This window comes from Sorex fumeus, unplaced genomic scaffold (genome assembly GCF_029834395.1).
Source record: "Sorex fumeus unplaced genomic scaffold, SorFum_2.1 ptg000063l, whole genome shotgun sequence".
In the NCBI taxonomy this organism is placed as follows: domain Eukaryota; kingdom Metazoa; phylum Chordata; class Mammalia; order Eulipotyphla; family Soricidae; genus Sorex; species Sorex fumeus.
In genome coordinates, this window is record NW_026606120.1 from 54,018,628 (window position 1) to 54,029,834 (window position 11,207).

At 52.2% G+C, this 11,207-nt stretch overlaps 1 non-coding gene across 1 annotated transcript; it reads right to left on the reverse strand.

Moving 5' to 3' along the window:
• Nucleotides 1-4,834: 4,834 nt before the first annotated feature.
• On the reverse strand, nt 4,835-4,939 carry LOC130036278 (U6 spliceosomal RNA). Its single transcript, XR_008794329.1, has one exon. It is a non-coding gene; the product is annotated as a U6 spliceosomal RNA (small nuclear RNA).
• Nucleotides 4,940-11,207: the final 6,268 nt, after the last annotated feature.

An 11,207-nucleotide genomic window follows, 5' to 3' on the forward strand; every position in this document is an offset into this window, starting at 1 on the left:
CAGGCTTTAGGGCATACCAAGTAAAATATCCCTCCCCCTTATGAGCCTCCCCTGCTCACAGGCTGAGCACTGGCCTCCTGGAGATGGTGGGCTAAGGGAACTGGAGCCTTTCAAGGTGCCTCCCCCTCTCAGCCTCCCTGGTCTCCCCAGGCTACAGCTGCCGGCTCTGTGACTAGGTACTGGCCTCAGCACAGCTGTCTCCCAGGCCCTAGCACCCTGGACCCTCACCTGCCTTTCGAGCTGGGATGCTTCCACAGGGAGACTTTTACCTGCTTTTGCCCTCCAAGGTACCCCTGACCCAGGACTGTAACCCTGCCCTCCAGGTAGTAGTCTGGTTAGGACCTGAGGAGCCTAAGGCCCAGAGATGTCGAGTAACCTGCCCATGGTCACACAACTCTTGGTTGGCAAGGGCAGGATTCCAGCCTGAATAGTGCTGGTTGCCTTTGCTTCCTCGAGAATCAGCCATGACAGGCCAGAGAGCTACATCACTGTCCCCCGGGGGGTGTTGTCACGTGGCTTTGGAAGGTCAGTCAGGATGTGAGGGCAGCAGCCAGAGCCCAGATAAGAGGCAGGCTCCAAGGCCCCCGCAGCTGCACTCCCGGGGGACACGTGGGCCCCAAGGGCAGACCACAGCATGTTTCCTCACCTGCACCGGTAGCCATCATTACCTTCTTCATATTGTCAGACCCCGGGCCCCGACCTGCCCACCTGGTAGGTGTGTTAGAGCGATACAGCCCTCCTTCCCTACCCCCAGAGCCCGCCTGCTCTGAGGCTCAAGTCTGGATTCTCTCCAGTTTGGGGCCACACCTGGCAGTTCTCAAGAGGCTACCCCCTGCAGTGCTCAGATCATACATGTTGCCAGGTATTGAACCAGGGTCAATAGCATGCAAGTCAAATGCCTTAACTTTCACACTTACTATCTGAGCGACCTTGCTTTCAGGTTTTAAACCTAAGATATTGGCATAGAAGGTATCATCCACTTAGCAAAATGTCTCCACTACTAAGATGGGCTCCAACAAGTGGCCTCCCTCTCGTAGGAAAAGCCACAGGCAGCCCGATGGTCACTGGACATGATTCACAAGAGCCAAGATAAGGAAGCATCCTGCTGTCTAACAGATGAATGGCTGAAGAAGCCTTGAAAGGAAGAATGAAAGAGAGAGAGAGAGAGAGAGAGAGAGAGAAACTTAGCGATAGAGATATAAATAATGGAGTACTACTTGGCTGTTAAAAAGATAAAATTTGGGGGCTGGAACGATAGCACAGGGGGTAGGGTGTTTACCTTGCACGCGGCCGACCCGGGTTCGATTCCCAGCATCCCATATGGTCCCCTGAGCATTGCCAGGAGTAATTCCTGAGTGCAGAGCCAGGAGTAACCCCTGTGCATCGCCGGGTATGACCCAAGAAGCAAAAAATAAAATAAAATAAGATGAAATTTTACCATTTGTCACAACAGGAATGAACTTAGAGGGTGCTATGCTGCTAAGTGGAGTAAGTCAGATGGAGAAACACAAATATAGTTTGATTTCATTCATGGGTGGAAGACGGAAGGGACAACACCAACAGTCAGAATAAAGCAGAAACAAACTCAGACACATGAAATAGCCAGATGGGCCCCAGGTCGGGAAGGGACTGGGAGGCAGGGAAGCGGGTGAGGGGGGTCAGGTACACGGTGATGGATATAAAGGAGATTCGGGGGAGCTCAAGAGAGGTGTGACGGATGAAGGACTGTTTCTGTTCACTGGAAACTTACAACATTCCAAGCCAACGTGAGCCCGAGGGGCATACAATGAAGATGCAGCAAAATGTCCACGTTACTTCTTGCTTGCTCTCCCCCATCTTGTCAGAAGCCTCAGCGCAGACCACAGCCATGAGGGTGGGCCGCCAGTGGCACGGGGCCTCCCTGCCCTCCAGCCTGGGTGCCTGCCATCCTCCAGCAAGCTGCAAGTTGGCACACAGGCACCCCGAGCCAGATGTTCGCATTTTGTTAAGAGCGGCTTAAATAAATCCTGTAAAACAACAATTCTCAGCCATCAAAGGGACATTTCTCTTCTGGCTTCATCTCCCACATATACAAGAGGTTTTTGTTTAAAGAAGAAAACGGGGGAGAAAAGACAACCTGGAAGAGGAAATTGGAAATGTTGAAAGTGCAGGACCATTTTACAGAGCGCGTGCTTCCACCTTTACCCTGCGGCCTTTCTGGTACCACTGAAGAAAGGAGAAAGAATTCAGGGTGTGAGTCAACGCCCTCCAGGCCTTGGCACACACCTGCAGCTCCAGAAGGTGTCTGGGGGAGCCAGCCCAGGTGGTGGTATCTGACAGAGTCCCTGGGGGAAATCTAAAGAGACATACACTTGGACGCCCTTGGTGAGCTGGAATTCCGCCCCCTCCCTCACAATCTTTTCTTCCCAGTGGACGCTTTGCCCAAAGCATGCTGGAGAGAAGATAAGGCCAGCCCACCCTGCTCTGTGCACGGTGCCTCTGAGAAGGTGTCCAGCTGCCCCCTCACAATCTGGAGCCAATCTCCCTGAGGACAGGGCTGCTGGCTAGAGTGTGCCTGGGAGGCCACGCTCACAGCATATTATCTCCCCAGACCAGCTCACACAGCACAGTCTTGGCACAAACACCCCGTCCTGGGGACTCTTCCGGGCCCAAAGGTGCTTTACTAGAGCCCCAGGAGGGACTGTTGGTTGATGGAGGTCCACCGTGACTCATGTGAAGTGGGGAGGAGAGAGGTGGCAGCCCCCAGAAGGAAATCTACTGCTTTTGCTCTATCTACCTGTCACCCAGGGAAGCGTCTGGGAGGTTTAGCACTGAGAAAAGCCTGCTATGAGGCCCTGCACCGTACAAACCTCCCATTCCACCAGCCCCATGAGGCAGCCGTCCAGTTGCACCTGAAGTCCACTTGTTCTGCCCAGCATGAAAGATAATCCCCAACACCAGCTTTCTCAAGGAGCAGTGGGCTCAGACTGCAGCGAGGAACTGCTCTTTGCAGGAAAGGAAGCCAGTCCTAGGCCTTACCCAGGCTTTTTGGGTGTTTATCCTGCCCTCAGGGCTCCGGCAGCCAAAGACCTCCAGGACCAGCCACCACCATGCTGAGACCACTCTCCGCACACATGAAGGTACTGGCAGAGGGACAAAGTCACGCGGGTTCCGGGGCCAAGATCTCCAAGCCTACCCGGATTTGGGCCGAGCATCCTCCACCCAGATCCTCCAAATTCCAGTAGGCAGGGGTCACACCCACCAACTGGCCCCCTGGCGCTGTGTAATCCCAACAGTGGCCAAGACTCAGAGACTATAAAAACCAGATCTGCGGCCGCGCAACATTTTATTATGACATCTTATTATCTCATTCCTACTTTGGACAAACTGGCAGGCTACCAAATGTAGCCTGCCCACACGGCAGAGTCTGGCAAACTCCCCGTGGCGTACCCAATATGCCAAATACCAGTAACAATGATGGGTCTCATTCTCCTAAAGAGCCTTGAATATAATCTCAGGGCTAGGATGAAGGAGACGTTACTGGGGCCTGCTCGAGGCAATCGACGACTAACAGGATGATTTGTGATTGTGATTGTGATTCTGCCCTCACAGAGAAGAATTTCAGGAGTAGTTGAATAGCGAAGTCTAAACAACAAGTTTATTAGGGGGCTAAGGAGAGGTAGGTTAAAATGTGTGTTCAGGGGCTAGAGTGATAGCACAGCGGGCAGGGCATTTGCCTTGCACGCGGCCAACCCGGGTTCGATTCCCAGCATCCCATATGGTCCCCCAGGCACTGCCAGGGGTAATTCCTGAGTGCATGAGCCAGGAGTAACCCCTATGCATTGCCAGGTGTGACCCAAAAAGAAAAAAAATGTGTGTTCAAGGGAACCGAGCAATAGTACAGCAGGTAGGGTGTTTGCCTTGCATACACCGACTCAGGTTCCATCCCTGGCATCCCATATGGTTCCCTGAGCACTGCCAGGAATAACCCCTGAGCATAACTGGATGTAGCCCAAAAAGGAAAAATAAAAGATGCACACGCAAAAGGGAATACAGGCTTCTCCAGAGCAGAGAGAGCCCAGGGTTCATGTCTCAAGAGGGAACATGCTGGTGGCATGTGTGCAGGCAACATGTGCCCAACAGCATGGACGCGGGCAGCATGGGCTTGCCACACTGGCATGCTCTTCCTTTGCCCAAGGTAGTTGATATACATTTTTCCCAACTGCCCCTTGTAGGGCTTTCTACCTAAATAAGCCCATTGCCAACGTGTTGTCAAGGAGAAGAGTTTGAAATGTTTTATGGTTTTCCCCCATGTCCTTATATAGCACTTGGGTCCTGTTTGAGCTTCTCTCAGAGAGGGGGCTCTAGGCTTCTCAGGGCCTGTGCTTGTCCCTAAAAGTCCTAACATAGAGAAGGGAACCACTGAGTCGATGATGGTTGCAGGGCTCGCTCAGGATGGGAGATGTGTGCTGAAAGTAGACTATGGGCCAAACATGCCGGCCACTTAGTGCCTATATTGAAAACCATAACACCCAAAAGGAGAGAGAGAGTAAGAGGGAATGTGCCTGCCACAGACGCAGGGTGGGGATGGGGTAGGGGTGACAGGAGGGATACTGGGAACATTGGTGGTGGAGAATGGGCACTGGTGGAGGGATGGGTACTCGATCATTGTATGAAATGTAATCACGAAAATTTGTAAGTCTATAACTGTATCTCATGGTGATTCATTTGAAAAAATAAGTCCTATCAGACCTTATTTTCTATGTCCCCAAGGTGGGTCCAGCAATAACACTTTTAGCAGCTTTACAGTGAGTGACTGCAAATTCTTTAAATTCTGAAATCCATGAGGTTTTGTGGTTGGTTGTTATTTATTTCATTTGTTACATTTCATTCCTTGCGCAGGGGCCATGTTAATCTTCTCTGTATCGTTCCAATTTTAGTATATGTGCTGCGATAGCACAGCGGTAGGGCATTTGCCTTGCACGCAGCCAACATGGCCGACCCGAGTTCGATTCCTCCGCCCCTCTCGGAGAGCCCGGCAAGCTACCGAGAGTATCTCGCCCGCACAGCAGAGCCTGGCAAGCTCCCCGTGACGTATTCAATATGCCAAACACAGTAACAACAAAATCTCCAATGGAGACGTTACTGGGCCCGCTCAAGCAAATCGATGAGCAACGGGAGGGCCTTTACTTTCTTTACTTTACTTACATTTCATTGGGGCTACACGCAGCAATGTTCAGGGATCACTCCTGATTCTAAGGCTCAGGGAACCAGATAGGATGCCTGGGATCAAACATAGGTGGACCACATGCAAGGAAAGCGTCCTATCTACTGTACTATTGCTCCAGTCCCAATCCATGGTTTTATTATGTCCCAAGAACTTGTAGGGGGTCTCAAGGGTCCCCGAACTCTCTGCCTGCTTCAGAACCACAGGCGCACAAGTGGAACAGGACTTCCAATGAGGGTCATTAGCTCAAGAACCAGTCTGCCCGCAGAAATAAACTCTAAACTTGGGTAAGATGGTTTCAAACAACCTACAGGCACTGGTAAAATAGAAAGCAGGTAAAAATGGGAGGGTAATGGACACAGAAGCAAAGACAGTGAGTGTCAGGTGCTTAAAACCTTTCTCTTGGGAACAGCCCACAGTGTCCCCCAGGAGAGTCAAATTCTTAAGGCACCAGAAACCTTGGGCCCTGGACATGTGGCTCAGTAGCCGAGCACATGCAGAGCAAGTGGGAGGCCCTGGGTTTGATTCCCAGAACTACAAGGAAGGAAACAGGGGCATGGAAAAGGGTTGCCTCTGCGTGAGATGAAGATTCAGAAAGTGTGAGTGATCTGAGCATATGGAAAGTAATGGCAGAAATCCCAGAAAGGAGAGAGCTGCAGAGATGAAGCCCCAGAATTCATGTGTGAACTCTGCTCCGATCGCTGACCAACCCTTCTGCAGACGTGCTAAGAGAGTCTCCAAGTAGCCTGGCTAAGAGGCAAAGAACTGAATGGAGATTTCAGGGGCTGCCCCACAGGAGGCAGACAGGGATGGAAGTTGGAATTCAGAGAAGCGTTGAAGACACCTTTTTAAAATAAACACTCAAGGTACACACCGAGAAATCGTCTTGTTAAACAGATGCCTGAACAATGTTCCACATCCTCCAGACCCCCCAGCCTGGAGGCCCTCCCCAAGACAGCCATTGGCTCAGGGCTGTGCAAAGCACAGGGGACCTGCAGCTGATGGATCTAACCACGGCCTTTCAAGCCAAAACGCAGGAAGGAGATTCTCCTGGGGTAGATCCCTGTGGAGAGTTAAGACCTCATATGCATTCACTCAGCATTTGGATCCCTCCGTACCAGTGGGAAGGAGCCTGGTGCGGAAGGCGATGGGGCGGGCTGATGGATGAGAATGCTGCTTCCAACTTCCAGGAGAAGAAACTGACCCTAATATAGTGATGTGACTTGTCCCAGTGAGCTTGGGGCTCCTCCCAGGTCACCCCACAACCTTCCCGAGCAGAGGAAACCTAACACAAGGTACAGCCACCCGGGGGGGGGGGGTGCGGGGGGAGGCAGGAACAGTCGCTTCCAGTCAGCCCTGGGAACAAAGTCAGTCGGGGGCCCCATCTCTACTGAGACCCACATATTTCTGACCTTGAGGATGGCCTTGGAAATGATCCTCTTGTTTCCTGAGTCTGGGTATATGTTACACCACTCTGAGAAAGAGGCCTCCTATGAGGGGCGAAAAGCCTCCGGAGAAAGCTTCTCAGACGACTAGAACCCTGGTGTGTGTGGGTGTGGGTGTGGGTGTGTGGGTGTGTGTTTCTCTCTCTCTCTCTCTCTCTCCCCTAACTCCTACCACTGACTCTCCCTCCTCCCTTTCTCTTCCCATCTCCTTCTCCCCTCACTCTTTGTGAATGTAACTTTGGGCTTTCTTTGTGTACATTAGTGCAATGCGCTCAACAGTCACCTGAGCACTCAGCCTTCCCCGCCTCTGGTGCACCGTGGTCAAGAGCATCTTTGCTCAAGAAGTTGTTCAAAACTCCTGTATGAGGGTCCTCGTTGGAAGCAGCTTGTTCTGAAACAAAGTACCAGGGTAACTAACACTCTGTGTGTGTTTTTCTCTCTCTTTCTCTCTCCTTCTCTCTCTGTCTCTGTCTGTCTCTGTCTCTCACTTTTTCTCTCTCTGTCTGTCTCAGTCTCTCTGTCTCTGTCTCTGTCTCTGTCTCTCTCTCTCTCACACACATACACACACACACACACACACACACACACACACACACACACACACACACACCCTCCCCAATTCTGAGCCCAGTTCCTGCCAAGGCTGTGCACCAGAGGCGGGGAAGAGCATACCTACCCCACCTCTACCTCCCTTCTCCATGGTACCCTGCCAAGACCCCCAGACCACTGGGAGATTGAATGAGGATTGGGCCAGGGGTGACTCCTTCCTCTTATGCTCAAGAAGACGTTGCCCCTCTCTGGACTCCATCTGCCCCATTTGTCCCAGGTTCAGACACCTCCCACAAAGCCAGTGGTCTGGGCACCAAGAGACCCCCCCCACCTAAGCCCTGTCTCCCCAACTCTGCCCCAAACTCTCAGAGCCATCCTGCAGTCTCCCACCCCGCCCCCCACCCCACCATCCTGCTATTCTGAGCTGCTCATAAATCGCCAGGTTTGACTCATTTTTCTTCATAAATCCAGAGCTTCCAGCCTCCTGTTTGATTTGTGTTCCTGAATTATCCATGAAATTTTCAATGGCTCAGCGAACAGCCAAGCAGAGGTGCCCCTCAGCCGCTAGGAGAAGCCCCCGGAAGTGGAGAAAAACAGCAGTAGGGGTATGGATGGGGGGAGTCGCCTCCCTCTCTGGGAGGAAACTCCAGGGCAAGTCAGGGAACAGTGAGGGGAAGCACCTGGCCAGCCCCAGAGAAGCCACAGAGGAGGTGGGATCAGAGAGGGAAAAGGACTTCGCAGAGGTCACACAGCCATCTCTGGATGCCAAATGAGGGCTTGGCATTTCTTTAAATCCAGAGAGCAGCTGGTCTCTACATGCTTGGGCTGAGCCTCACTCACAAGTAAACCTATCCCTGGACTGCACTATATCTCATACCTCACACCACTCAGATTCCAAGAGTAGCACACCACATTTGATGGGGTTTAAAGCAGAAGGCAACCATCTTAGGGGGAAACATATTTTACAGATATACATGTGCATATATTTTTTATCTACACAGATACAGATATAGATATATAAGCACAGAAGGCTCAACCCTTAACAACATATTAGCAATCTCTTATAGAAGGGTTGAAATAACCCTGGGTGAAATACAACAATCTTCACACTCTCCTCTAAGGGAAGTTTTTTGGAGCATTTGCAGCGGTTTATTTATAACAAACAATAAAAAATAAATAATTTCAAGTCTGCTCTGGGGCAGGGATCGGGACTCGGGATGGAAACATCCAAAATATGGTAGTGGGAAAGTGTAATGGTGGTGGGATTGATGTTCGAATATTAAATGTAAGCAAATATCGTGAACACCTTTATAAAAATAAAATTAAATTTAAAATAAATAAATAAATCCAGAGAGCATGGAGAGATTATGGGAAGGAGTATAGGCGGAGCAGAGGCAGGGGTTTCGCATGCCTCTGACTCTCTCAGAGTGGTGTGTGTGTGTGTGTGTGTGTGTGTGTGTGTGTGTGTGTGTTTCCTGTATAATAAAATGGTTGGAGCGACAGCACAGCGGGTAGGGCATTTGCCTTGCACACAGCCAACAGGGCCAACCCGAGTTCGATTTCTCCACCCCTCTCGGAGAGCCCAGCAAGCTACGGAGAGTATCTTGCCCGCACACCAAAGCCTGGCAAGCCACCCGTGACATATTCCATATGCCAAACACAGTAACAATTGTCACAATGGAGACATTACTGGGCCCACTCGAGCAAATTCATGAACAATGGGAGGACAGTGACAGTGAAAATGGTTGGAGCGATAGCACAGTGGGTAGGGCGTTTGCCTTGCATGTGGCCAACCCGGGTTCGATTCCTCCGTCCCTCTTGGAGAGCCCAGCAAGCTAGCGAGAGTATCTCACCTGCATGGCAGAGCCTGGCAAGCTCCCCGTGGTGTATCATATATGCCAAAAACAGTAACAAGTCTCACAATGGAGACGTTACTGGTGCCCGCTCCAGCAAATCAATGAACAATGGGAGGACAGTGTGACAATGCTACAATAAAATGGACCATCTTCCTCTTGTGGAAGTGGGGGTGGTGGTTGGTGTCCCCACCTTGCAGTGCTCAGTGGGTGTTCTCTGCTGTCCTTGGAGGGTCCCATGTAGCTTTGGGAAAGGCAGTGGAGTTGACAGGATGCAAGTTTCTTACCCCTGTGTCCTCTCTCCACCCCATTCTCGCTACGGTCACTGTAGGCCAGGCCGTGACCCTGCCCTGACTTGCAACCTCAGCACAGCTCCTGTCTAAACTCACCTGATTTTGAGTCAGCCCCAGGGCAGACACACAGGGCCTGGCATGGGGTTCCAGGTATACCCAGGTGAGAATCTGCCAAACCAGCTGCCACCCAGAAGCTGCTTGGGCTCAGGCTTGCACTCCAGAAAAAGGACACCCCTGGGCCTCTTACCCATAGGGGGATCTATTTGTCCCTTCCTCCATGAACTTGAGAAACAGCCACCCCTGCCAGCACGTAAGCCAGCAGATACAGTGGAAGACCCTTTCCCCATGGGCTTATGGACACCAGGCTGTGAGGCTCAGGGAGACCAGGGGGAAGACCCCATCGGCCAGTGGCACACAGGCTCTGTCTGTGGTGCAGCTCACCCGGCACTCAGTCCCTCATGGATCCTGCTCTCACGCGTGCTCCCACCCAAACGACCCAACCGTGGACCTGGGCAATCTCAGCCCTTGCCTACACTGAGGTGAGCCTTCCTCTAGGGGGGTGTGGGGGGAGGGGACCAGAAGGGGGAAAGTGAGGAGGATAGTCGAGAGGGGCGGGAAACAGCTGTCGCAAACTGTGGAGCTATGCCCATTCTGGGATGTGATGCCTACAGTGCTGACCTTGAAGCCTGCTCCACCCAACTACAGGGGCATCATCCCAGCCCTCCACGATCCCACTGAGGAAAAGCAGATTCCTCAGAGGAGGATAGAGGAGCAGCGGGAGGAAGGAGGGGGGTCCCGCTGGACCATATGAACACCTTGGGGCAAGCACCTCCACAAGCTTCTGCAAGCAGACAAAGGATCATCCACTTCATCATTGGCATGGAGTTAAGAGGCAGGAAGTTCCCAGGCGCAGCCATAGGGCTGCCCTGTCCCCATAGCTCCGTTTCCCAAGGGCCACACACTGCCCTCACCGGGAGGCTCACAGTGTGTCAGCCCTGCCTGCGGGGGATCCCGGCCTTCTGACTAGGAGGCACGGGGGGCTTCATCTGGAAGCCCTTGGGATATGGCTGGCTTTCCTCGCACTTGATTGCTCTGAAATTTCTCGATGATAAAAACCCTTCACCAAATGAAGTGTTGTTTTGTTTGGTTCTTTCATCTTCCTCTCTCTAACCAAGGATTTTTGAGCACCTCCTTCGTAAGAGCAATCGGGACAAACACTCGGCATTCTCTGACAGCTGGGGAAGCACGTTCCCTTGATCCGTATTATGTTAGGCAGGGGACAGAAGGATCCCCACGAGGTTCCCTGGGACCTCAAAGAGAAATCTTGGTTTTAGGTTTGTTTCTTTCTTTTTTTGGAGGGGGCCACCCCCAGAAATGCTCAGGGGTTCCTCCTGACTCTGCACTCAGGAATTACTCCTGGCGAGGCTCGGGGGACCATATGGGATCCCGGGGATTGAACCAGAATTAGCCAAAAGTGCCTACCCAAACAGCATTTTTGAAGATACTAGGTATGCTGAGCTTTCTCTGGGGAGACTCAGGCTACTGAGCTCAGGGGGACTTAATGAGCAGTCACACGCCTGTTCCTAGGACCACTGCACCCCAAACTTCCGCATGCTTTAGAAGCGAGAGCACCCCCAAGAACTCTGCCTCAGGCACCCACTGCCCCCCAGCATCCAGCCTTCTCCTGCCCATTCCTCCAATCCTACAGGTGCAAGTCTGAGCACGCGGCCCCAGTTGTGGCTCTGAGGGGCTTCCTCTCCTCGCACAACTCTATGAATGCAAACACACCCTGGGGCTCCCAGGGGTATGGCAGACTGCACCTGCCAGCAGGCTCAGCACCACAACTGCACCCCTCCCCAGG